Below are 27,436 nucleotides of genomic sequence, written 5' to 3'. Positions count from 1 at the left end.
GTATAAAACTCAAATTTTACGTCATAAATTTCTAACAATTGCCCTTGAGACGCATTAGAAATCGGCGTTTAAATGCAAATGATGTATCGGTGGGTATCATTGGAATGCGTAAAATAAAAACTTTTCACCGTTGAATTCACCAGTCAAAATTGTTCCCTCAATGACATTTGCTATTAACCTTTTAACTTTGAACTTTGTTTCTGTATTTGCTTCTGTACTTTCTGCACCTGCTCCTTTAGTTTCTGTACTTGTTCCTGTACTTCCTACTCTTGCTCTTGCACTAAGAAGCAGCGTTGTGAGAAAAATATGCTCGAAGCGATGTTGAGAAAAAATTATGCCCAAAAACGACTGGGTTGATATAATTTGGATCGTGTCTAGGCCAATTGAAGACGTTTGCGCTCAAATGAACCGTACTTGAAATTTGAAACATTTCACAAAATTTGGAGGTCATTTTGAGAAAACTACGCAGAAAATCTTTAAAAAAAACGCAAAGATATCCTTCGAAGATTTCAAGCCATTATTCCTGTTGACGATGAATGGATTTACTTTTGATTTACCTGAAAGTAGCCATTTGTATTTACCTGAATGCAGCAATATTTGAAAGAAGTTGGGCTGTTGTTTTAATAGTCATCTCATTAGTAGAGTCACCATATTATTTTGCCAATTGCTCGACTTTCATTGAATCAACGAATTATGATAAAATCGGATACGATATCTTTGTTTCGACTTCAAGAAGCAAAAACACAGACAGAAATAGTTTGAAAATTGTGCCATACTACTGTTGCAGTGACGAGATAACTCGAAGCTAATGCACCTAGTTTCAACCAACCCTGAAAATGAATCTACCGAACAGAGACAGCAAATCTCACTCTGACAATTAGTTTTCGTATATGAGATAACTACTGGAGTTGAGCTTAAAGGGAGTGCCGTTACCCTACCAAATTATATTTGCATCTCACTCCAAATTTATTTAATTTATTAATTGAATGTACTTTTTATAGCACAGTTGTGGTTGGGTTAATCTAATGAAATTCAAGAAGTATAACTACAACTGGTGATGCAACTTTGCTTTTTGGGCATTGGTTATGCTTATGTAAAAATTAAGCCGTAAAAAACAAACATCCTTCGAATTCAATTGAAATTGCTCCATAAGGTTGAGAGCTGAAAAGTTTTGGGTTTTGAGTTAACGGTGACATTTCTGGAGTTTCTAGGAAATTTAGGAAAAATAAACGAATCATAAAATAACGTCGTTATAGTCGTTCTATAACTTGACTTGACGGTATTGAACTGTTTACTGTTCATTTGTCGCCCATACTTAATTGAACATGTGGTTGGAAATAAAGAAACACGTGAATCAAGTAGGCTCAGTGAAATCTAAACAATAATCAGTTCGTTTGGCGCCAAAAGATTTTATTAATTTGATGCGGGTGCGACCAGTTAATGTTGTTTCAAATAAAGAGATGGCTTTTTGGTCAATTGGTTTCTCGTCAAAACATGTATTTTTCGTTAAAGGCTAACGTTTCGAAGGTTATATCTTCATCTTCAGGGCAAAACGACTACAAATATTTTTCGTTTGTTATTCATATACTAAATTGTTTTGTTTTGAAGCATTTATTTATTTATTAAACAACCGGATATTGTGTATTTATATCACTGGAACCGTAATCATTTTTCAAATCTAGAAATTGTAATACAAAATTCTGAAATGTTGGAAAAGTTCTAAAATTAGCATTAAGATTAATTTGCTTAGTTATGCGTTTTCATATCTCACACATTTATATAAAAATTTTCTATAACAATGTGTTCTCTTTATTTAAACCAAACGATTAGCTGCTATAAATTATAAAACAAGCTGAAATTTTTATACATTTTGTTGATAATTTCATAAACTATTTCGAGTTTGTTTGTATCAGTACATTATTTTTATTCAAATTTAGCTATAGAATGCACTAATGGACGCAGTAGGAGTCAGAACTAAGTACACCCCAAGTAGTATCCACAACAAATTTGGATATTCCGTATGAAACTGTAAGACTTTTCCTTCGAACCTATAAGTCACTTCCGATGAAACCCTCAACGAGTGAACACGTTGTATCGTGTTAGTGCAGAGAAAATTTGAATATTTCGCGAGATAAAAATCCATACTCTAGCGAATCCACGTTGTCAGGCAGCGAGGCTTTCATTTGTAGTCCCGTGAAAAGAAAGTCCATTGGACTATAAATGAAAATTAACTGACAATATAGCCTAAGTTACTGTGTCATCAATCGGTGTCATCTCAAGTAATGTGACGCCACCCAGAAGTGAAGAAGATGAAGAAGAAGAAGAACCTTAGTTAGTGAAAATCGATTTGGCCATCTTTAAGAAAAGTAAGTGAGACCTTTTTGCAGTTTTTGATCATTATTTCCAATACCTTCGAAGTCGGATCCAGATGACCGGAATAGCCCAAGTTGGTTCGTTTGCCAGCAACCAATATGACTTACAAATTGGAACAGTTTTGAATCTAGTTAAACCTAGACTTACTATCTCATGCTCTATTTCATTAAACCAATTAAACGAAATCTAACAAACGAAGCGAACCTGCGTTTCTGTTACTTCTGCATATGTAAGTCAAGCTAAACAGCATGAATCAGCAGCATAAAACATGTAGTAGGATTCAGCGTTGGTGATTGCCGATAATTGCGCAGAGAGCGGCTCGATATATTTCTACATTGTATACAACATCGTCAATGTGGTAGATGATTTGTAGATGGTAGATGGCAAGAGCTGGTAGATTACAAGAGCTCGCTGCCTCTTAATGCATGAACCGTGAGAGAATTTTTCTACATTTCTTCGTTCCACTTTATACTCCGAGTATTTCACGACACTTACCAAAATAGATACAGTTTTGCGATAATCGGCACTGTGTGGAATTTACCGAGAGAGAATCGCAAGTTGACAATTATCGCAGAAAATGGAATCGATGATTCCACTTGATGATTCTCACACTATGTTGCAATACTTTGAAACCTTTGTGTGGAGCATTCACAATATTGTCATAGACACAACTTATACAAAGGATATAAGATCGTAGTTAGAATAAACGGTAATAGTAAAATGATTCTATCGCAATTATCCACTGCCCGTCTAGAATCGAATCGCAAAACAAGAATGAGCAACCGTTTATTGTTTCAGAGCGAATCCCCCAGCAGCGTGCTAGCCTGTCGAAATCGAAAGAAATTCGCTCTCGCACTGGTGTCCATTCTATGCTAAATTTGCCATGCCGGTTTTTTGTTGCTGAGATGATATCCGTCTCTCTTTGATGGCACTGATTGAACTGTGTGAAGAGTTGCTATAGAGCGTTCTTTGATACGATAAAAGCCATCCTTACTAGGATTTCGGTATTCTAATTGACACCACTAGGCAAGAAGCAAGATCTGGCCAGCAGACAACAGGATCCTTGTGGCTTCGAATCATGGGTAGAAGTTGTTTTTGTAAGCATTCCTTGATGTATATTTCGCTGTTCATTGAAGCAGTGGTGATGAAGGGTTTCGAAATCTTACCGCAGCTACAAATTGCTTGCCACAACATAGCTTTCTTACCAAATTTTTTGACTTCAATCGATGTCTCGGACTGGTTTAACACTTGCCCTTCTCGCACCGTATAATATTGTGATCCCGTCAAGGATTTGTAATCGAGTTTCAAGTAGGTTTCGTCGTCCTTGATTATGCAGTTCAAATTTCTAGCGGGCATCGTACTGTACTGCTTTCGAACCCTCGGCCTGATCGATGTTTCTTGTTTCGGACTACGTTTTGGTTGTTTCTGCTTCTTATAGGTTCGAAGATTCAAACGTTCTTTAGCACGAAGAACATTTGACTTCGAAATGCCCACATCCCGAACTGAAACCTTCTTCTTTTGCTCGAACGCCTTCAATATACGTTTATCCAACTGACTATTATCAGGACCTTCTTTTCGACCCGTTTTCGGTTTATCCTTAAAGGTGTTATCCTCACCGAACTTCCTGATAGCATGTTGCACGGCTATTTCACTTACTCCTTCCATTTTTGCTATCTTTCTCAGTGTCAGTTCGCGTTCTGTGCACCATTTGTACACAATTTATCGACGTTGTACTGCTGAAAGTCCACGCATTTCGAAACAAACTAATGAAATCGAATAAACAACTGGTTTTTGGTTGCGTCCATACTTTCTGGAACAGTCTTTAGAACCTTTACCTTTCTCATATAGAAAGGCTGTACTATCACTGTGAAAACCGAGTTTTGAACCGAGGCACGAAGGGCCGAATGTCTTATACAATTCGACTCAACTCGACGAATTGAGCAAATGTCTGTGTATATGTGTGTGTATGTATGTATGTATCTGTGTATGTGACAATAATATCACTCGATTTTCTCAGAAATGGCTGAACCGATTTTCACAAACTTAGATTCAAATGAAAGGTCTCATGGTCCCATAGATCGCTATTGTATTTTATCACGATCCGATTTCCGGTTCCGGAATTACAGGGTGATATACACAAAAAAAATAATAAATGGTCACTCAATTATTTCAGAGATGGCGTGACCGATTTACACAAACTTAGATTCAAACGAATGATCTTATGGTCCCATAGATCACTATTGAATATTATTTTTATCCGACTTCCGGTTCCGAAATTACAAAGCCTTATGTGCAAATCTAGACAGATCTATTACTTCTTCCTCAATCTGAACTTCGTGTCAAGTTTAGACAACATGACATGTGAGTATGAATAAAGAAAAAATAATATTTTTGTGTAAGTGTTTCCGAATATTGCTTACGACAGAAAATGACATTTTACTTTGAGTCGAAATGTTGCATTGGTAATAAGAACTCAAGAAAAAAATCCTTGCATGGTTTTATTTCGCTAAAAATTAAGGAAGCGAGTGTAGGTAATTACAATTACCAAATGTTGTGAAGACATTTTTTGCTGAAACTGGGAGAAACATAAACCGCTTCACCAATAGATGTTTCGGTCCATTTCCCTGAAGATAAACTTTTTCTCGTTAAAAACTGTACTGCTCATGAAATTTTATTTCATAGCATAAACGCCACCGTTTTGCAGCATGAAATTCCGAGAGCATTTACTGCAATTGCATTCGTTCAATTCGGTAAGCCGTCAAAAATGATGAGGTTTGGAGAAACGAGGAAGGTTAAGTGAAACAAGTTGCAATAGAAAAGCATTCACTGGACTTGGAAAAGCTCTTCCGCAGTGTTGTTAGCATTCTCAATACCAGTTAGCATCAGTGCTGGTCGGTGCTGCAGATCTCTCAATAAGACTCTTCCGGAATCGATACGTCTCTAGCGGCGTTATGCAGACTTTTTGGTTGCAGAATTCTACTATTGAGTCACTTTCCTCGTACATCCCGAGAAATCGGATATCCTATTCAAGACCCGTTCATACACCGGCACGAGTGTAGTATCCAGTTTATGCAATGCAATCACGTTTGCCCATACGACGGGAATTTCGCACACCGGACTCGGCCGAATGTGCCTCGTGCCGTAGTAAACTGAAGTTGGTTCTGATGCAATGCACTGCAATTAGATTGTTTCAGTTGAAAAATCGGACGAATTTGAGCAGAGTTTGTGGCTTTCCTGTTCGAGAGGAAAATTGGCTATCTGAATCGGGTAACTGCCGTTTGCAACTCAGTTCCATGTGTGGTGTTATTCTGCCCTCAATGTCACACTGATTTAGTTCATAATTTGCTACGAAAATTTGATTTAGCTGTGATTTTTGTTCTTCTTGGAGTTTGTTGGTACTGCTCACTCGAATCCAGAATATACAAACTAGTGGCACTGCTTACAGAAACTAATCCCGTAATTTTATCATTCGGACTATTATTCCAGACTCTCGATCCAAGATTTGTATATTTTGTTTCAATCAATAAAAAGTTTCAATTTTAAAAATAATGAAAGTCATTTCAGGGCTTGCATTTAAAAATTCTTAAGGTAAGCTCGAATGGTTAGTTGATTTCATCCTTTATTTAGCAATTACTGAATAACGCACCTCAAACAACCTTTAAAAATCATCCAATTTCAATTTTCCAAGCAACGCTGAAAATTGTCACATATCAATTCAATTACCGGGTGAACTCATTTCCATTTTCCATATAAAACATCAGGACACATACTCACACATCTAAACATCAAGATGGTTCATATGTACAGTAAACACAATCCACGAAGCGGATAGGCTCAGGAAAACCGGCATTGGAACAAGAGACCCGACTTCAATCAGCATAATCTTCCTCGGCGTGATGCCGGCGGTCCTGTTGAATCGCTCCAGTTGCCAGGGGAGTTTCAACTCAGAGGGACCATTATTGAACATGGGAACTCTCCTTTGTTAATTCAATGGGTCAGTATTTTTCCCTTTTTATTTTCCCATATCATCGCATCGCCCGAAGAAACGAACCTGGGAATCACGCAGTTTCACTGCCCATGTGAGCATCAATATCCAGCATTAGAGTATTCGGTATCCTTTCCAGAATAATATGATTCCAAATATCAAATCCCCCTAGTGCTGTAATGATGCATTTCTCGTATAACTCATGTTGTCATTAATATTACTAAGGCAGTCTTCAAAAAAACTATTATTTGAAAATTGAATTTGTACAAAAAAGTTTGTGTGGGCATACATTTACATAACCTTTCGAATTTTTAACAGTTTTAACCCAAGTTAATAGAAATTCTTCGTTTTTTGCCTTTTTACTCTAAATGACATCTCACTCTGTTGTTCAGGAACCGGAAGTGATATCCAAACAAAGGTCAAAAGCAGTATATCTTTATATACGTTGTCCCTTTCATTTAAGTTTAAGTGAAAATCGACTCAGCTGTTTCTGAGAAATTTGAAGGAGTTCCGTTCTTGAGTTTTCGACCACTATTTCCGGTACTTCCGGAGCCGGGAGCTGGTAACCGGCATAGCTAGAATCAGTTCTTTTGGCCAGCATAACCAGAGATGCCAAGTAAAAATTTCAAATATCTTCAGACAGAGTTGGAAAAGTATATTCGAAAAAATATCTGCAGTCAGCAAGTATGTCTTGCTGACAGCCATTTCTCTATAAAGTATGATACGCTAAACTGATACGGCGAGCAAAAAAAATGGGTCGCGACAATTTCCAAAGTCTGTAAATTTTGATAAAAGTCTGTGAAAAACTCGATTTTCAAAGGCTGCACTACAAAAAATGTCTGCAGCACTATGTACGAAATCTGCAAATTTACAGACAAATGTGAAGATCTGGCTTCTCTGAGCATAACCTATAAATTGAAACAGTTTTGAATCAAATTTACAAGGATTTTTACGTTTTGCCTTTCTCATATAGAAAGGCTCAGCAATCACTGTGAAAACTGACTTTTTAACCGAGGCCTGGAGGGCCGAATGTCATATATCATTCGACTCAGCTCGACGAACTGTGCAAATGCCTGTGTCAGTGCGTGTGTGTATGTATGTAACAAAAATATGCACTCACTTTTCTCGGATATGACAGAATCGATTTTCAAAATCTAAGATTCAAATGAAAGGTCTTATAGTCCCATAGCCCCATTGAATTTCATTTGCATCTGACTATCGGTTTCGGAGTTACAAGTTAATATGTGATAATTGAAATGTGCAGTCAGTTTTCATTGAAACGACTTAACCGATTTCCACACACTAAGATTTAAATGAAAGGTCTTATAGTTTGCTAAAAATTGCTAGAACATTTTATCCAGATCCAAGTTCCGGTTCCGGAACTAAAGCGTGATGAATGGAAAATTACCAATTTCATAAGTATTTTTTCAAGAATGATTGCCAAAAACAGGTACAAATCCCATAAAACTGTCCGATAAATTCATTCAGTTTGCAGAGATTTATTGTTTGTGGGCATGGAAACTGAATTCGGCACTACTAGTTCCCCAAACTCAAAAATGGAATTCACTTCGATTTCTCTGTGACGATTGAACCGATTTTCACAAATCTCGATTTGAATTAAAGCTCATATTATCAAATTCAAATAATAATATATCATATTATTATTTGAATTAAAGCTTATATTATCTGTCCCGGGGTGGCGGTTCAATGCATAGGATGCTGGTCTTTCAAGCCAGTTGTCGTATGTTCGAGCCCCTACCTGGAAGGATTCTTAGTGTCAGTATGATCTATAGTACTAGCCATGCAATGATTCTGTACACTAAGAATCATCTGCGAAGTCTGTTGAAACAGAAAGGCCAAATTCCAGAAAAGGAATGTAATGCCAAGACTTTGCTTTGCTTATCTTCAAAGCTACTATAAAATTTCATCCGGATCTGACCTGCGGTTCCGCAGTTACAGGGCGATGAGTGTCAAAGTTTTCAAATCGCTATATAGAATGACAACATCGGTACGACACCAAACGAACGATGCGTGCGTTGTTCTATTTCGTACACGCTTTAAAGAAAACGAAACGGTTACGGATGTCTGCCACTAGTGTGTGATATTGGTAAAATACTGTGCTGCGATTGATAAAAATTTTAGCTATTTTATGATCTCACTCATTTTTCTTCAAAATCGGTTTAGCCGTTTCTGAGCAATTGGAATGATATCCAATTTGGAGCACTCGAACACTTTTCCGGCACTTCCGCAACTAGGAACGATGATCCGGTATACTCAAATCCAACGTATTTGGTCATCTACTAACCATACCATCATAATTGAACAATTATACGGTTATTTGGATGGTTTTTCCGTGTCATGTAAAAAGCACACTCATAAAAACGGAGTTTTTATACTTATCAGCCTGTAATACCGGAACCGAAAGTCGTATCTGGATGAAATTTTGGTAGTGTTATATGAAGTTATAAGACCTTTCATTTGAACCTAATCTTATGAAAATTGGATAAGCGGTCTCTGAGAAAATCGAGTGCACTTTTTATTTTTTTTTCGCACATTTTACCCCGTTACTCCCGAACCGGAAGCTCGATCCGATGAAAATTCAATAGAACCCTATGGAACCACGAGATCTTTTATTTGAATCTAAGTTTGTGAATATCGGTCCAGCCATCTCCGAAAAAATCCAGTGTGAGAGAGTGAATTTTGTAACATACACACACACACAGACACACGCATACAGCCAGTGAACCGGAAGCCATCCTGCAACCAGAATCATTGAAGCGACCCAGGCATTCTGCCGATCGATCCGTTCACGGGTATTGGAAGCGACGGTTACGGGAGAACTTCCATTGTCGGGAAATTCTTCGCCGGCGTAGGCTAGATCCTTCGTCGTGGACTAGCCGAGTACTCGGAGAACCCGCAGATCACACAATTACAATATTGCAATTGTTGTTTCACGCCCTGGTTGTTTCAACTGAAATGTTGTTGATTTAACTAACATATCTGTTGATTTTGTCATAACCATTCAGGTAACCGAAATTGTTGTATTCAGATGCTGTCACTTGGCGGAGAACGAAGACAGCAAAACGCAGAACAATAAACCTCTTCATTTCACCAGAAGCGTTTCCTATTGAAAACTTTCAATGGTAAATGAACGTCATTTATGTTAGTTACGTAGTGGTCGTTTTATGTAAGTGAAAGTATGCAGAAGAATATAACATTTAAATGTAAAACAAGTTTTCCATGTGTTAAATAGATATTCTTACAGTATACATGTTTTAATTTCATCTGAGAGTAATGTATTCTAGGACAGTTCATGTCAATGTTATTAAAACCGCTTAACGCTTAAAAATTTGCTGCTAAAGTGAAATGGTACTATTTGTATTTTCTTGAAAGTGTATCTGTAGCATTAGGTTTACCAGCGAGCCATTCTGCAAGTGAAGGAAAAATTTCCTAATTCCCTGTGATTATTTTGCTGGTGAGTTCCCTTTCGAGAATTGTAATCTTTTGGTTCATTTCTATATCCTTTGTGAGTTTACTGATAAAGATATAAGCAGTTAATTAGGTAAAATTTCGTTGTTCAAGCAGTGAACGATTAGCTGCCTCCCGAAGAGGCTAACAGTAAAAAATATTTATTGCAATTGGCGTCTTAAGTTCAAATAACTCAAAAATTGGTAGAAACATCTGAGACATTTTTTTGCTTTCATGCGTACAAGTAACTTTGCTTGGGTTGTGTCTCTGCTCAAATGCACGAGTGACACCTCACTGAAACGTTTCATTGTTCGCTCAGGATGTTTGGCATTGCTCAACTGAAACGTTTCATTACTTGTTTGTGGTGCGTGTCTTTGTTGGGTGTCGTTGCTAAGCTGCCAGCACGATAAATCAAAAATGACAGATTAGTTAAAACAACAGTCGTACCAGTTGTACCAAATTTTAACCAATCAAAATCAGAAAAACTACTAATATTTTAGTTGTTTTGCGATCGCTGGCTTTTCCGTGTAGAAGCCACAGCATCGAAGTCGAGTCGTCGGGGCACCAGTGAACCGGAAGCTATGCTCCAACCGGAATCACCGGATCGACCTCGGCACTTCTTCGAGTGTCCCGGTGGTATAACATGAATGGCCGGTGTCGGGAGAACTTCCTTCGCCGGGGAACTCTCCGTCGGTGTAAGCTAGATTCTTCGCCGGGTACTAGCCGAGTAGAAGTCACAGTCTAAATGGTCCAAAAGTAGGAAAGAACGACGCAGACGTTAATGGCGATACATAAGGCATGGAAGGGTGCTTTGAGCACCAATAGCATTCCACCCCGAAGTAAAGTAAGACATACAGACATTTGCTCAGTTCGACGGGCTGAGTCGAATGGTATATGAATTAGGCCCTCCGGACCTAGGTTACCAAGTCGGTTTTCATAGTGATTGCATAGCCTTTCTGTATGACAAAGGCAAAAAACGGAACAACAACAAAAAATCTATTTCATCGATTTTCATTTTTTTATTTAGTTAATTACTCAAATAACTTTTTCGGGTCTTTTTATCATGTCTGTTTACCGTGAAACGCCCACAAGGCATTTATGTTCAAACACGTGAATATCGTACATATTTCGCATTTTGTGTTGTTCTACGGCGCGAGCGTTCTTCACAGAGGACGTAAACTGTAAACTCAATTTCGTGGATAAGTTAATGCCCGAGGCGGCATGGAAGAATGTGTTCTTTTTCGAGTGAAGCAGAAGCTGTTTGTCTCTTTTCTTATTCTGCCACAAACGTGAAATATTTCAAGGTTGCTTTTGTTAAACAAATCAAAATCGAGTGGCAAGACTCATAATAAAGGGTGATTTTTTAAGAGCTTGAGAACTTTTTTAAACAATAAAACGCATAAAATTTGCAAAATCTCATCGGTTCTTTATTTTAAACGTTAGATTGGTACATGACATTTACTTTTTGAAGATAATTTCATTTAAATGTTGACCGCGGCTGCGTCTTAGGTGGTCCATTCGGAAAATCCGCTTTTTTATCGACAAATTTTGTTCAGCGATGAGGCTCATTTCTGGTTGAATGGCTACGTAAATAAGCAAAATTGCCGCATTTGGAGTGAAGAGCAACCAGAAGCCGTTCAAGAACTGCCCATGCATCCCGAAAAATGCACTGTTTGGTGTGGTTTGTACGCTGGTGGAATCATTGGACCGTATTTTTTCAAAGATGCTGTTGGACGCAACGTTACAGTGAATGGCGATCGCTATCGTTCGATGCTAACAAACTTTTTGTTGCCAAAAATGGAAGAACTGAACTTGGTAGACATGTGGTTTCAACAAGATGGCGCTACATGCCACACAGCTCGCGATTCTATGGCCATTTTGAGGGAAAACTTCGGAGAACAATTCATCTCAAGAAATGGACCGGTAAGTTGGCCACCAAGATCATGCGATTTGACGCCTTTAGACTATTTTTTGTGGGGCTACGTCAAGTCTAAAGTCTACAGAAATAAGCCAGTAACTATTCCAGCTTTGGAAGACAACATTTCCGAAGAAATTCGGGCTATTCCGGCCGAAATGCTCGAAAAAGTTGCCCAAAATTGGACTTTCCGAATGGACCACCTAAGACGCAGCCGCGGTCAACATTTAAATGAAATTATCTTCAAAAAGTAAATGTCATGTACCAATCTAACGTTTAAAATAAAGAACCGATGAGATTTTGCAAATTTTATGCGTTTTATTGTTTAAAAAAGTTCTCAAGCTCTTAAAAAATCACCCTTTATATGACGGAGAGGGTGGTATATTTTTCCATTCATTGTTTCGATTTCTAGGACATAGCCATTGGTGACTCCAGTTTGAAGTGTTGATGCGTGATAATTTGGTGCTTACGTGAATACATTCAATTGCATTATAGAATCGCAAAATTCTAAAGTTGTGTCAGTTTTTCTATAATATTTATGTCAAAGATACGCAAGACAATCCCGTTCGTGATCCATGTTCGTCATCTTGTACTTGTACTCGATGCTTTGATCCCCTCGATATCTGATCTTCAAAGTTGAGCAAGAAAACAAAAAGTGTTAGAAAGTTTGGTGTGCGTTTCCCGGTTGCGAGAGTAATAACCAATCGAACAATTCGTCAAATCGCATCTACATAATTATCAGCTCAACTAGCGACTTCATTCTTATACCGCTAACAGACATGCACAGAAAAAATATTGAAATTTACAATACATATAAATCAATAGTATGATGAAATAGACATAAGTTGAATCGAAATTTTGATTTGAAACCATGATCGGTGTAAAATTAAATTGGATTGCATATGTTACATTTTTTAATGAACAAAACTGTATATTTCAAAAAACGCTTAGAACTGTATAGTAACTTTCCATTCAATTGTCTGCTCCAAATTCGTACATGATAATTGATGTAAATTCACAGAATATTTTTATCTGAGTGAGACTTCCGTGCAAAGATTTCAAGCTTGGCGAAGAGAAGTTTAAATATGGAAATCCGTATCGCAAGTATGTATAAAGATATAATTGCATACATTTGGGATATTGATGTAATTTCGTCGACTACAAAACAAATACAAATCAAGACAAACAGAGTCTATATTCTTGATACGCGTGTTCGGTGTTGGTTCCTAATAAAGATCAATCTAAGCAGACTCTCGTGCAATTGCGGATTCTAAAGTGTGACGATTTATTGAACTGTTTGATTGAAAATGTCGGTCATTAGAAATTTTGGTTGCCTTGTTCCACATCAATGGCTCAAACAACTCCATGGGGATGATCTTCGCAGTTTTTTTTTTATTTTAGAGTACATTTATAAAACGTTTGTTCTGGGATATAGAATTTATTTCTTTTTTGTTTTATTGACAATTAGTTATAATTTCCCTTCTACCCGCATATTTCCGATAAAAATAAGTGTGCATATTTTTTTTTAATTGAGCGAAGCCTCGAAATAGTAAATAAATCTAAGATATTTTTAGTATGTAACCATCTAAAACGGCAAGGCGCACACATATGCAAGAAAAATGATATCAACGTGACAGTTTATTCATTACGCTCATTTTGAGACTATCTTGAATTTTAAATAATCTCGAAATAGATTTGTTACATGTTTGATACTTCATTTTGCTTTATAAATCTTATGAAAAATGGCTGGAATATAATCTCATAATGGTTTTTAGTAGGATTTTGTGGAATTTTTATGCTAGATGACACTGAAGATGGCTCCTTACTTCTGGAAACTCTAACTCGAATATTGGCTAAACCGATTTTCACAAACATACACAGAGAAAAATATTTTGTAATTTTACATCTATTTTCATGCACATATTTGGAGCAGGCAATTGAATGGAAATTTACATAACAAAACGAAGCGGTTTGTAAATATACAGTCTTGTTCAATGAAAAACTAAATAAATTTTAATGTAATTTTACATCAATCATGGTTTTAAATCAGATTTTCGTTTCAACTGATGTCTATTTCATTACACTATCGCTTTACATGTCGTGTAAGTTTCATCTTTTCATTCTGTGTAGATCCAAACGAAAGGTCTTGTGGTCCCATACAAAATTCCTGAATATTATTTGGATCCGACTTCCGGTTCGGGTATTATGGAGTAAAATGTGCAAAAAATGTGAAAATAAATGCACCAAATTTTCTCAAAAACGGCTGAACCTCTTTTCACAAACTCCTGAACTGTATTTATATCTAACTTTCAATTTCGGAGTAATGACGTAAAATGTGGATAAAAATCAAAATATGTGTACTAATCTTTCTCATAGATGGCGCGATCGATTCTCACAAACTTAGGTTCAAATGGAATGGTCCCATACGGAATTTCTGAATTTCATCCGGATCCGAACATATAGGGTAAAGTGTGTGAAAAATTTTATACCATCATTGAAAAGGGCGAAAAACAGTAAAAAAATTTCTAAATCGACCTAAAATCTTTTTCAATTGATAGTTTTTATCAGTAGACGGTCAAACAAATCGATTTCGAGTATTCTTTTAAGATTCGGAAAAAATTAATTTGAAGAATGCCACAGTTTTATATATGATAGTATGAACTTGTTGAATAGATAGTAGATTCTCAAGTTTTCTATTTTTTCTAATGTCTACCGGAAAATTCCCTCATCAGAAAATAACTGTGCCAAGTGAAAATGTAAAAAGTAAATGACAGCTGTCTAGCTGTATTTCGACTAAAGCTAACACAGATTCAATCACTGATGAGTTCAGCTCAAGATTTTGCCAAATCGCGACAATAAGATGCACTTAGCCGAAAGTTCAGTAAATCTATTAAACGAATCTCGGAAAACATAATTGATTACTGAGCAATTAGCAAAATTGTGTGTTGGTGATCTGTCTCGACTATTTATTAACTATACCGAGCTCTAGAATTAGTTTTAAGAGTATCTTTTGAACATTTTCAAATTCATTGTGAGTTGAACAACTATCATATGAAAAGTCAGAAAAATAATTGTGGCGAAATTTTTAAACTATATTCGGCACAATCGAACATCGTTAAACAAGCAACAGACTTTTGATTCATTATTGCCAACATGGTATTTGGGATCCGGGTGATAGAAACGAAACAATAATGACAGCAAACACCGCAGGGCTGCCTTGGTGAAAGTATTTTTAATTGCGAAACTATTCATGTGTCCCGAGTCCTGAGTTTCTGCTTATAATTACGGCGCTAGCTGCACGCCAAAGCACGGAGACACATTACTTCTCGGCAAATGAATTTTTGCCGCATTGTGGAAGCACGTAGAATAGGGAAACTCAGTGAAAATACAACTTTTTTGTTGTCGTTCGTTCTTCAACTTGCCAACCTCACTAGAGTTACACCATGGTACCACGGAACAAAAAAAAAACAAGTGCAGTAGACAGTATGATAGATTATCTAGAGATTAAGTGTAGTTTGATTATATTTCTATGGGAACAGTCAAGTGTCAACGAAAAAAAAAACATAACAGAACCTAACAAGACTCCCTTTCGGACATTTGATACTGTCAAAAAGGGTAGTTGTTTGTGATCCGTGTGAAGCGTTGTACAAACACCAGGTTGATCATTAAATGTTAGAATGGGAACTTAACAATATCTACAATATTGAGAGCTCTGAAACTACATATGTTCCTCGTGAGAAAAGTTTATCCTGTGACAATAATCGTGCTCACACTTTTATCAAAAATAATTCTGTCTCCGGAGATTTCACATCTAATTTCTAGTTTCGTGCCAGCATTTGTGTGAAAACTGCGATGTAGAAGTAGTTATTTGAACCATGTCAAAGTTCAAATTACTTTACAATCTAACTCAAAATTGAATCTAACACGTTGTTTGCTATGGTTGATTATTTGCGAGTAGTTTTTAAATCTTTATTAAAACATTTTAACATTGCATCCTGCTTCTGAATACAGCAGTAGGAAGTGAGTGAAATAAATCTTCGAGTTGTACACTCGTTTATGTACTTACGAAAACATGGATGTTATCCTATACTCGGGTGCATATTCATTTAGAGTGAGCCACCCTCCCAGTCCAATAGTACTTAAAACTCACCGGACTGATGTGGGTGTAACCGAAGAATCAGTTCCAGTAAAACAATGCTGCACCAGCTGAAAGGTATAAGTCTAGTTATTTGTTTTTGCCTTTCTCTATAGAAAGGTATTAGAATTGCTGGAAAAACCGACGATCGAACGGAGCCTCGGAGACCCATCGTATTATATACCATTCGACTCAGTTCGACGAGATCAGAAAATGTCTGTATGTGTGTATGTGTGTGTGCTACTGTACTGTCGGGATCAAGTTCGAAGATCAAATGGCTGTGACTTCTGGTTCTGAAGACATAACTTTATAAGTGACGTAACCGACAAAACGTGTTGTTTTTTTTACCGCGCATGTTTCTCGGAGCTGGATGAACCGATTTTACCAAGTCTAGGCCCGTTTGAAAGCTATTATTAGGCCATTGATCAAGTTCGAAGATCAAATAGCTGTAACCTCTGGTCCCGGAGATATAATGCCGTAACCGACAAAACGTGTTGTTTTTTTACCGCGCATGTTTCACGGAAATGGCTTAACCGATTCCAACAAGTCAAAACCCGTATGAAAGCTATTGTTACGCCATTATTCAAGTGCGAAGATCAAATGGCTGTGACGTCTGGTTCCGGAGATATGACGTGACGTAATTTTCGATCTTGAAAAAGCAGTTTGAAAAAATCGACTTTTTGCGACATAGAAACATTTTGAGTCCCAGAAAGTCGAGTTTTTCGGAAAAAAAATCTTTTCAAGATGACACTAAATCTCGACGTTTCATGCAATTCTAAGACTTTTGCATCAAAAAATGTTTTCGATTTCGAAAATTTCATGTCCCCTCTTCCCATCCTATGGTTATTTTACAAGATTTATGAAAATTCCACTAAGTGGACTAAGAAAGGTTTTGCCTTTCTCTATAGAAACATATTAGAATTGCTGGAAAAATCCGACATTCGAACGGAGCATTGGAGACCCATAGTGTTATATACCATTCGAATCAGTTCGACGAGATCTAAAAATGTCTCTGTGTGTGCACTTTTCGAAGCTAATTTAACACGCTCAATTTTCTCAGAGATGACTGAACCGATTTTAACAAACTTATGCTCGTTTGTAAGCTACTGTCAAGCCATTGATCAAGTTCAAAGATCAAATGGCTGTGACTTCTGGTTCCTGAGATATGATGGTATAAGTGACGTAACCGAAAAAAAACGTTGTTTTTCACTGCTCTAATATACAAGGTGAGATGAAAAAACTGCAACAAAGTAAAACGCCATAATTTTTTCATTTTTTTTTAAATTTTATTGAATGAAAGCAAAAAATGTCGGAAATAACATCAAATTTGAGAATCGGTTTAGATTTGTTCGAATTGGCCACCTTTGGCACGAACTATGGCCTTCAAACGGCCAATGAAACCATCACACGCTGCCCGAAAGTGGCTCTGCGGTATTTTGTCCCATTCTCGGCGAAGCGCTTGCTTGAGATGATCGACACTTTGGTATTTTTTAGTGCCAACCTTGCTTTCCAAAATACCCCAGGCACAATAGTCCAACGGATTGGCATCCGGAGATTTTGGTGGCCATTGTGCGGTGGAAATGAAGCGAGGAACCTCATTTCTTAACCATTCTTGGGTGGCGCGTGCTGAGTGCGATGGTGCTGAGTCCTGTTGGAATGTCCAAGGTCTGCGGCCGAAATGTTTGCGTGCCCAGGGCTTCAGAACTCCCTCCAAAATATTTTCGCGATAGATTTGCGCATTTATTTTGACCCCACGGTCGATGAATACGAGCGGCGAGCGACCATCGGCTGTTATGGCGGCCCACACCATCACCATGGCCGGCTTTTGAGTTCTGGTGGCCAACCGAAGTTGCAAATTTTCAGCTGACCTCTCTGGCAAGTAAACACGATCATTTTGTTTGTTTACAAACTGCTGGATAACGAATGGTTTCTCATCGGAGAAAACCAAATTCGGCAGTTCACCACTTTCGGCCAAGCGAAGCAACTCTTTAGCTTTTTCGAGTCTAACTTTTTTTTGCGCATCAGTAAGATCTTGCACTTTTTGGAACTTCAATGGCTTTAGTCCAAGCTCATTTTTCAATATTTGCCGAATGGCATATTGCGATATGTTCAGCTCACGAGCCATTTTTCGGCCACTGCGACGCGGATTTCGTTCAATTCGCTTCTTCACTTTTCGAACCATTTCTGCCGATGTTGCTGTTTTTTTTCGTCCACTTCCTTGACGTCGGGCTACGCTACCAGTATCACGGTAACGAGCGATGGTACGAGACACAAAAGATTTATTCACTTTTAAATGCTGGAGGGCTCTAACGATAGCCACTTGTGGTTTTCCAGCCAAATGCAAAGCAATCACACTATCACACTTGAATTCCATCACAAATAACTTTTTTTCTGAAAAATTCCCACCAAAATGCTTTTGTGCGCTTGTAAATAATATAATGAGCTGTCACTAGAATAAATCTGACAGCTGTGGGACGAGCGGTTTAGAAATGACAGCAGTCTGAAGTTGGTTGCAGTTTTTTCATCTCACCTTGTATATATATATATATATATATATATATATATATATATATATATATATATATATATATATATATATATATATATATATATATATATATATATATATATATATATATATATATATATATATATATATATATATATATATATATATATATATATATATATATATATATATATATATATATATATATATATATATATAGAGTATAGCCTCGGAGACCCATAGTATTGTATACCATTCGACTCAGTTCGACGAGATCGGAAAATGTCTGTGTGTGTGTGTGTGTTTGTGTGTGTGTGTTTGTGTGTGTATGTGTATGTATGTATGTGCACTTTTCGAAGATATTTTTACCGTTCAATTTTCTCATAGATGACTTAACCGATTTTAACAAACTTATGCTCGTTTGAAAGCTACTGTCGGGCCATTGATCAAGTTCGAAGATCAAATGGTTGTGACTTTTTGTTCCGAAGATATGATGGTATAAATGACGTAACCGACAGCACGTGTTGTCTTTTCTACTGCGCAAGTTTCTCGGAGATGGCTGAGCCGATTTTAACAAGTCTAGGCCCGTTTGAAAGCTATTGTTAGGCCATTGATCAAGTTCGAGGATCAAATGGCTGTGACGTCTGGTTCCGGAGATGTGATGGTATAAGGGACGTAACTGACAAAACACGTTGTTTTTTACCGCTCTAATGTATATAAGAGTGCCAATCTTTTGTCACACCACTAGGTGGATTAAGAAGGGTTTTAGATTAGCATCACTCTCCTCATACAAATAGGCAACGCAAATGTCAAGCACTAGGTTGGAAAAATGATGCCGACTGTGTGACATAAACATTGAAGCATGCTTTTGTGAACTACTCGAATCAATCTAAATTAATTGGTGTCAAGAATAAGCCCAAATTATTGTCACAAATTTTTTTATAAATAGATAAACAATGTTTTTATGAGATTGTTATGAAGAAAGAGTAAAGCATTATCACACCACTAGGTGGTTTAAGAAGGGTTTTTTCATGTACGTTTGTTAGCCAATAGAATCATGAGGCTTTCTGAAGCCTATGACTGGGACTTGACTCATACCGGTTGAACGATAATTAAAATAACTCAAATAACAAGGAAAAATTTTGATCATTTCGTAAATTCGTTGGGAAATTTCAATTCAGCCGATTGCACGATATATAAAATGCTTTACTGTTTTACGTGTACCATTCTACATCTCTGAACGATTCGCCTTGCTGAAATTTTGGACATTATTCAACAAAGTGATGTCCGTTTATTCAGAACTGATTCTTTGAACGCGTTTGAATTTTCAAAGTGTTCCACTCGAAATAACAGCAATCACATCATGCCATTGCTCTAACTTACACAGTTCTGAAAATATTCCAAACAGGAAACTATAGATAAGTAAATTACTTGCCTCAAAGATAACATATAGCTATAATGCCCGCTGTGTATAGTAAAAAATAAACGATAGTGAATATTTTCGATCCAAACAAGGCTTCAAATGTTCCTGTTATGTTGGTTTTGCTAGTTTCTAGTTACTCGTTATCGAAGAAGAGCTCTCCTTAATGAATGTTGTACATATCATATTATTTCCATTGCCAACATTCTTTGTTTAGCTAGCGTTGGCTTCGGAATGTTACTGAATGGTAAACGAGACCTACATTTCGAGATGGGTTCGGGTGATTTAATGAATCCTTGAAATTTTTTACACCCTTCTCCAAAATAAGAATGCTTGTTTTCGGATGAAAAACAAATATATTTTGTATGATCAAGAAAACTATATCACAATTCAATTTAACAAATCAAGTGTTGTAATTTCATGTGTTAATCTATCGCAAATGTTTTCGGAGGAGCTCTTTCGAATAGCCGCTGTTTTAGAAGGCATGGCACGTAGATCTTACTTTTCAGTCTGAACTACTAGAATAATTCCCGAAATCATCAACAGAAAAGATAGCAAAGTCAAGACTGCTCCGATTTGGATGAAGCTTTGTCCACGTCTTCAGTATGGCAAATCATTAATTTTGCGCGGATGGAGAGACCGACTAGGATCAAGATTATTTTTTTAAATTGTATAGTCTAATGCAAAAGCAATAACTTTCCTTTCCTTTTTTTTTTTTGTAAAATATCGTTTATTTCGCTTAGGATAACTATTTACAACTCATCTTTGATCAAACTCATAATTTTCATTCTTCTAGATTCAAAACGAACTCTAGCTCTGTTAGGTCGAGATCATTCATTTGGTTTAGAATGAAGTTGACGTATTTTGTAACTAATTTAAATATTTCGTATTTCATTGTGGTTTGCGTGTTATTTAGTGTAGGCCGCAGCAGATCAGTGAAAGTTAACCTTCGCCAGCCACCCAGGATTGTAGTTATTCTTCGCTGCAGATATGACCAAGATGCAGTCACACGCGGACACTCACAGAATTTGTGTGTAAGCGTTTCGATGCTTCCTGTACAGTGCAATCAGTTTGGGTTATCCGCTCTTCCGATCACATGCAAGAGTTTGCGATGCGCTGTTTTCTCATTAACCAAGAGATACAGATCGCTGCGTTGGTTCGACGATAGTTGTCTCGTAGAAATGTTTTTCCAAATATTCCTCCAGTTCAATTCTGGATGGTTACGTTCTACCCTTGGAAGTTCCGTTTGTTCCAAGTAAAAACAATGAATTTCACCGCTGGTGGAGTTTTGAACGATTTGACGGGGAAGCACAGGAATTTTCTGATGCAAGATTTTGAGACGGCGGAAATCGGGATGTTTTGGTTTAAAAGGAAGCGATAAAAAGGAAGGAAATCCATTTCCTTCAGATGGCGATTTATAAGAAGCGCGTTGCTTTTGAAGGACGGCAGCTGTAGCTTTAGTCCACCTTGCGTTTTGTCTCGGACTAACTGGTGCATTGGAATACGTCCTGGTGTTCCACGAAATAGAAACGACCCCATTGCCGATGTTATTCGTGCGGAGTGCATGTTTTGTGGTGGGATAATTGACGATAGATACCATACCCTCGCCGTGATGAAGGTATTCAATAGTATCACTTTCTGTTGAAGATTTAGAGTGCGCGTGTTGTGCATCCACATCATTTGTATCACTTTGATAACTAAAGGATCCCAGTTGCGCTTCACCATCTCCCGCACCGAGTTAGCGAAAATAACACCGAGTACCTTTATCGTCTCGGCAGTTTGCAGTCCCGGCACCGACATCGCATTTCCATTAATGAAACCGACATCCATACCAACTGTTTTTTGACGATTCAATTTTGCTCCAGATACCGTTTCGAAGCAGTTGAACAGTTGAAAACATCGTTCGATCGTTTCTGTTGTTGTGACCAACACGGTGATATCGTCTGCATATCCCACACATATATCTTCTCCACAGACGCGTTCCAGTCGTTCTACGAGGGGGTTGAGGTAGATAACGAAGAGAAGCATCGACATCGGGTCTCCTTGTCGCACAGATCGTTCGATTTGGAATGGCTGTGATAGACGTCCATTCACGAGAAGTCGGGATGTAGACGTGGTTTGCACTCGGGAGAGCCAACTAGCGAATCTCGGATTGATCCCCATAGAGAGTAGGGTGCGACACAGAAACGAATGAGAGACACGATCGAAAGCATGATCGAGATCGAACGAAATCAGTTTTCCTATTTGCTTTCTCGTGATCAGTTGCGCTAACCGATCTTTTAGCGAAAGAGTTGCCTGGAAGATGGTTTTGCTACCGTTTGAGCATTTTTGTGCGTCACTCAAAACCCGATGATTTCGGAGAACGAGCTCTAATCGTGTTTTCATCACACGACTCAATATTTTATAGTCCACATTTAGTAGGCTGATCGGGCGATAGCCTCTCACTGTCTCATCGCTACCTCTCTTTTTCACTAAAACTATTACCCCTTCGGTAAATGTCGGTGGTAGATCACCAGTTAATGCTTCGTTTATTACGAAGAACAGCTCTCGGTATATCACATCGAACGCTCTCTGGTAAAATTCGATGGGTAGACCATCAAACCCTGAGGCCTTTCGTTTCGGGGATGTGCGAATGGCATTTTTGATTTCCTCGACTGTGATCTCGGTAGTTAGAGCAGCATTGTGTTCGTCTCCTGGAGGTATCGTTCTCTCGCATACGAATTCCTCTCCCTCAACTTGCCCCGCGGCTTCCGCTGTATAAAGGTCCTGGAAGTATTGAAGCACGTGCTGTTCGATCTCTCGGGGGTCATGCATGTTATCGCCTTGCTCACTCTGCAGCTCGGTGATGATTGTTTTCTTACGCCGTCTTTCTCCCAGCTGGAAGATAGATAAACATTCTCCGCCTACGAAAGTCTGGTTGATACGAATAAAATTTCGTGCATGTTCTCTTTGCATTGATAGCATTTGTGCTTTGAGATGGTTGATAGTAGCTAACATAGAAGGATTATGGTAGTACCCATCATACGCGGCGCGTAGTTGAGTGTAGAGTCGTTGGTAGTCGGCGTTAAAAATGCGTAAGGCTTCGTTAGTTTTCCAACAAAAAAATTTGATAATAGTTTTCTTCGCGCATTTTGTCCACCATTCCATCCAACTAGGAAAGTTTGGTCGTTGACGTGTCCAATACTGCCACCGACACCGAAATTCCTCTAGATTATCGATGGTTAGCAGATGCGGTCGTAGCGACCAGTACCCTCTTCCTGGTTCGTGACCTAGGTGGGGTAGGCAAATGCGCGCAGTCAGCGCTTTATGGTCGGTAAAAGAGCAAACGTGCGTAGCGGCGCTTCGCAAGTGCTCGCATAACCCTCTGCTTACATAGATACGATCGAGTCTAGATGCCGAATTGTGTGTAATGTATGTGGGTGCAGGTGTTGACGGATGGAGTTTTAACCACAGGTCATGCAGCTGTAACTGTTGAACAGTAGTCTGGAGTGCCGGACTCGAATTGGCTCCTGTGGCGTCGCTAGGACGTATGACACAATTGAAGTCACCAGCGAGGATGACATGCTGGGTGTTGTGACGCAAGTAGTAGGCCAATGTTTCGTTGTAGAAACGTTCTCTTTCGACTCGAACCGATGATCCTGAGGGCGCATAAATGTTGCAGAGGGTTGTATCCTGCACCCTCACTGTAATTAGACGACCATCCAGACTCTTCTCTACGTGAGAGAACTGTATGTGGTGTCTGAGCGCGATTGCCGTTCCCCTTCTCGCATGATCCACGTTACAAATGATGTTGAAACCAGGAAGCGAGAGCTGCTCACTCTCTACTTCTTGGAGAAATACGATATCAAGCTGCAGCATTCGGACAAATGTCCGAAGTGACTCTAGCTTCGTGGCGTTCGTGATATTGTTTATATTTATAGTACCGAGGTTGTAACTGAAGTATTCAGCCATTACAACGGTAGATCGCCTTCTTCTCGCTTGTCATTCTCGTTGTCCACCCGAGGTTTTTTCCCCGTTGGGCGATGACGAAGTTGCCTTCTCGAGTTAGACGAACCAACCGACGAGTCTGTCTCGTTTCCGTCAGACTTGCTAAGCGTGTTTTTGCGAGCCACTGTGTTGGTGGCTGATAGGTTATGATCGGGTTCGATGATTTCGGCTGACGCTTCACCGTCGGGGTAATGAGTTTCAGACGGGCCGGGCGATAGCGCAGGGAAGTTTTGTTCGGTCTTAGCCGGTGAAGGCAAAATCTGCTTTTGTTGACGTGGGAGAATTTGTTTCGGCGGCGGCATGCTTGCCGACTTAGCCGAGTTTGAGGCTGCCTGTCTCACACTGGCGGCCGGGGGGCTCGTGTTCGTGATAGCGTGGGGAGAATTTGTCTGCTTGGCGGCATCGGCGTACGACTTCTGGACAAGCAGTTTTTTGTTTTGCACACAAGTAGCTCCGATGTGTATGTGCTCACGGCAGTGCCGGCACGTTTGAAGTTGTCCAAAATACGACACTTGTGTCACTTCGCCATCGATCGTGACCCACGAATCAATGTTTCGTTTCACTAACATTTTCACGATGCGAATACCGGTCGAGATGCCAGGAAAATCGCAGTCGGCTCCGGTTTTCTGCTCTCGTATGTCGATGACCTCTCCGTATCTCTCAAGGAATTCGCAAATTTTTAGATCCGAAACGTCCTCCGACAAATCGAAGAGCCGCACTTCAACTGCTCCCTCCTCTAGAGTTATTCGCAACGGGTATTTTTTACCGTCTACTGCAATCTCATGTTTGCTATCGTGTTCCTCGCAAATTCGTTGTGCGATGGCTAGGTCAGTGACCTTCACGAACGAAACACCGAGAGCTCTGCTGTTCTGTATCCGAAGTACTTCACCTTTCTTCAGACCCAGGATGGTTGCACAAAAGCCGTGCACGCGCGTAATGTCCGGTTTCTTCGGAACATTAGAGAAGTCAATCCTAAAAGTGTTTTCCCGACGCACCATCGTGGATTCGTTTGGACACGCAGCGACACTAAACGGCTCGACGATGAGCATAAGAAAATTTTTAACGATTTACGCTGTATAACTCGCCTCGTTTGTAACTTCCGCGTTGACAAAGACGTCTGTTCAGCTCGGAAGATGAGCACTCACTGCCTTTCCTAACTTCAGTGATTTTTGCCTTTCTAGTATAAAAAGGCAATGCAATCACTGTGAAAACCAACTTTTCAACAGAGGCCCGAAGGGCCGAATGTCATATACCGTTGGTTTCAGCTCGACGAACAGAGCAAATGTCTGTGTGTTTATGCACTCACTTTTCTCGGAGATGGCTGAACCGATTTTCACAAACATAGATTTAAATGAAAGGTATTATGGTCTCATAACCTGCAATTGAATTTCATCTCGATCCGACTTTTCGGTTCCGGTGATATGTACCAAAAAATTGAAAAAATATGCAACCACTTTTTTCAGAGATGGCTGAACCGATTTTCACAAACTAAGATTCAACTGAAAGGTGTTAGGGTTTTATTCGGATCCGACTTCCGGTTCCGGAACCAAAGTAGTGCCGCCGGTAGTAGTGGTGTCAATTATAACAATAGTAATAATAATACTACATGCTTTATGCTGTTGATTAATGTTGTTAAGCTTGACTTACATATGCAAAAGTAACAGAAACGCTGGTTCGCTTCGTTCGTTAAATTTCGTTTAATTGGTTTATTCAGAATAGACCATGAGATAGTAAGTCTAGGTTCGCCGGGGAAAACCTTGACAGCTCCCATTATTCTCAAGCATTACAAAATTTTTGGGTCTCTTTTTCTGTCAAAACGATTTATTACATTTCAAAAGGGCGATGATTTGAATAAAAAAGGTGTTTTACGTACATCTCAGAATTTGTTCATTCCGGAAATAAATCAGCTTCGTGAATTTTTTCCGCATTGATTGCTTTGCACAGTGGAAATTTGTTACGAGTATTTCCATACGAAGTTTAAAAAAATATTCCACACAAAATTTTAATGAAACATTACGATGATTGTTAACTGCATTCTGGTCCAATATGTGTTCGGATATATTGTCAAACACACTAGGAACGTTGTTTAACACTCGAAAAAAACAACACTCTGTCCACCGAAAAATAAGAGGAGTTACCGATGTTAATGCTGCCTTCTGTGATGGATAAAATATTTAATTCCATTTTCGTTATTTTGCAGATTTATACTATTCCTGCATGAGTTCTCATGTTTTTGGTTAGTTGATTATTTCGGATAGGTAATCTTCGCATTTGATGTTTTGAAATATTTTTTTTTTTCATTATAGATTTTGCTCTCGCTCTCTAACACAATATTTTATTATATTTTATTATATAGTATAATATATATTCGTAACAAACTGACACGGCAGCTGACTGAATATAAATGTTATCATGTAAATAAAAATGCAAGAGTAAATCTCAAAGTCTTACCGTACATAATGCTTTTCAAACAATTCTTTTTGTTAGTATACCCTTTTTCAGATGTGAAACACGAAACGAATGCATGATTTTTCATAGCGATACAAAGTTGCGTGTTTAAAGGAAGTTGCATTCTATAAGTGAACAACAGTTTCAGACGCGACACCTACAATTTCAAAGTGGTTACGCGAAACTCAGCTAATGTATCAACTTGTTCTCCGGTTGGCTTAGGTTTAACTAGGTTCACAACTTTCACAATTTGTAGGTTATATTTGTTGCTAGCGAACGAACAAACTTCTTCTGTTCGCCTATTCCGGTTATCTGGATCCGATTTCGAAAATATTGGAAATAATTATCAAAACCTGCAAAAAGGATCTCACTCACTTATCTTCAAGATGGAAAAGCGATTTGCACAAACTTATAGGCTCAAAAGAAAAGTCTTACAGTTTCATACGGAATTCCTAAATGTTGTGGATACTACTTCAGGTTCCAAAACTACAGGGTAAACAAAATTGTAGATTTTGTTAGATTAAGTTTCCTATTTCTACTCAATGAACAGTTGTTTTTGCGAATTCCACAGTAATATTTATGATGTTTTCAGTAACATGAGGTTTTCAAAGAATTTCTTCTGTCTTCTGTCTTCTGTCTTCTGTCTTCTGTCTTCTGTCTTCTGTCTTCTGTCTTCTGTCTTCTGTCTTCTGTCTTCTGTCTTCTGTCTTCTGTCTTCTGTCTTCTGTCTTCTGTCTTCTGTCTTCTGTCTTCTGTCTTCTGTCTTCTGTCTTCTGTCTTCTGTCTTCTGTCTTCTGTCTTTTGTCTTCTGTCTTCTGTCTTCTGTCTTCTGTCTTCTGTCTTCTGTCTTCTGTCTTCTGTCTTCTGTCTTCTGTCTTCTGTCTTCTGTCTTCTGTCTTCTGTCTTCTGTCTTCTGTCTTCTGTCTTCTGTCTTCTGTCTTCTGTCTTCTGTCTTCTGTCTTCTGTCTTCTGTCTTCTGTCTTCTGTCTTCTGTCTTCTGTCTTCTGTCTTCTGTCTTCTGTCTTCTGTCTTCTGTCTTCTGTCTGCTGGTTTAGTAAGTTTACACAAAACGATTAAATGGTATATCAATCATTTCGAAATTTATCACTAATAGTCGGATGAACGCTTTTTGACAGTTAATCACTAATAGTCGGATGAACGCTTTTTGTCAGTCATTTATGACTGCTTGATGATAC

At 38.5% G+C, this 27,436-nt stretch overlaps 1 protein-coding gene across 3 annotated transcripts in view; it reads left to right on the top strand.

Moving 5' to 3' along the window:
* The window catches only part of LOC131439492 (uncharacterized), a 210,736-nt gene that overhangs the window by 83,076 nt on the left and 100,224 nt on the right, over positions 1-27,436 (top strand). The window lies entirely within an intron of this gene.

Source organism: Malaya genurostris, chromosome 3 (genome assembly GCF_030247185.1).
Source record: "Malaya genurostris strain Urasoe2022 chromosome 3, Malgen_1.1, whole genome shotgun sequence".
Classification (NCBI taxonomy): domain Eukaryota; kingdom Metazoa; phylum Arthropoda; class Insecta; order Diptera; family Culicidae; genus Malaya; species Malaya genurostris.
This window is presented reverse-complemented; position numbering and strand designations above follow the sequence as displayed.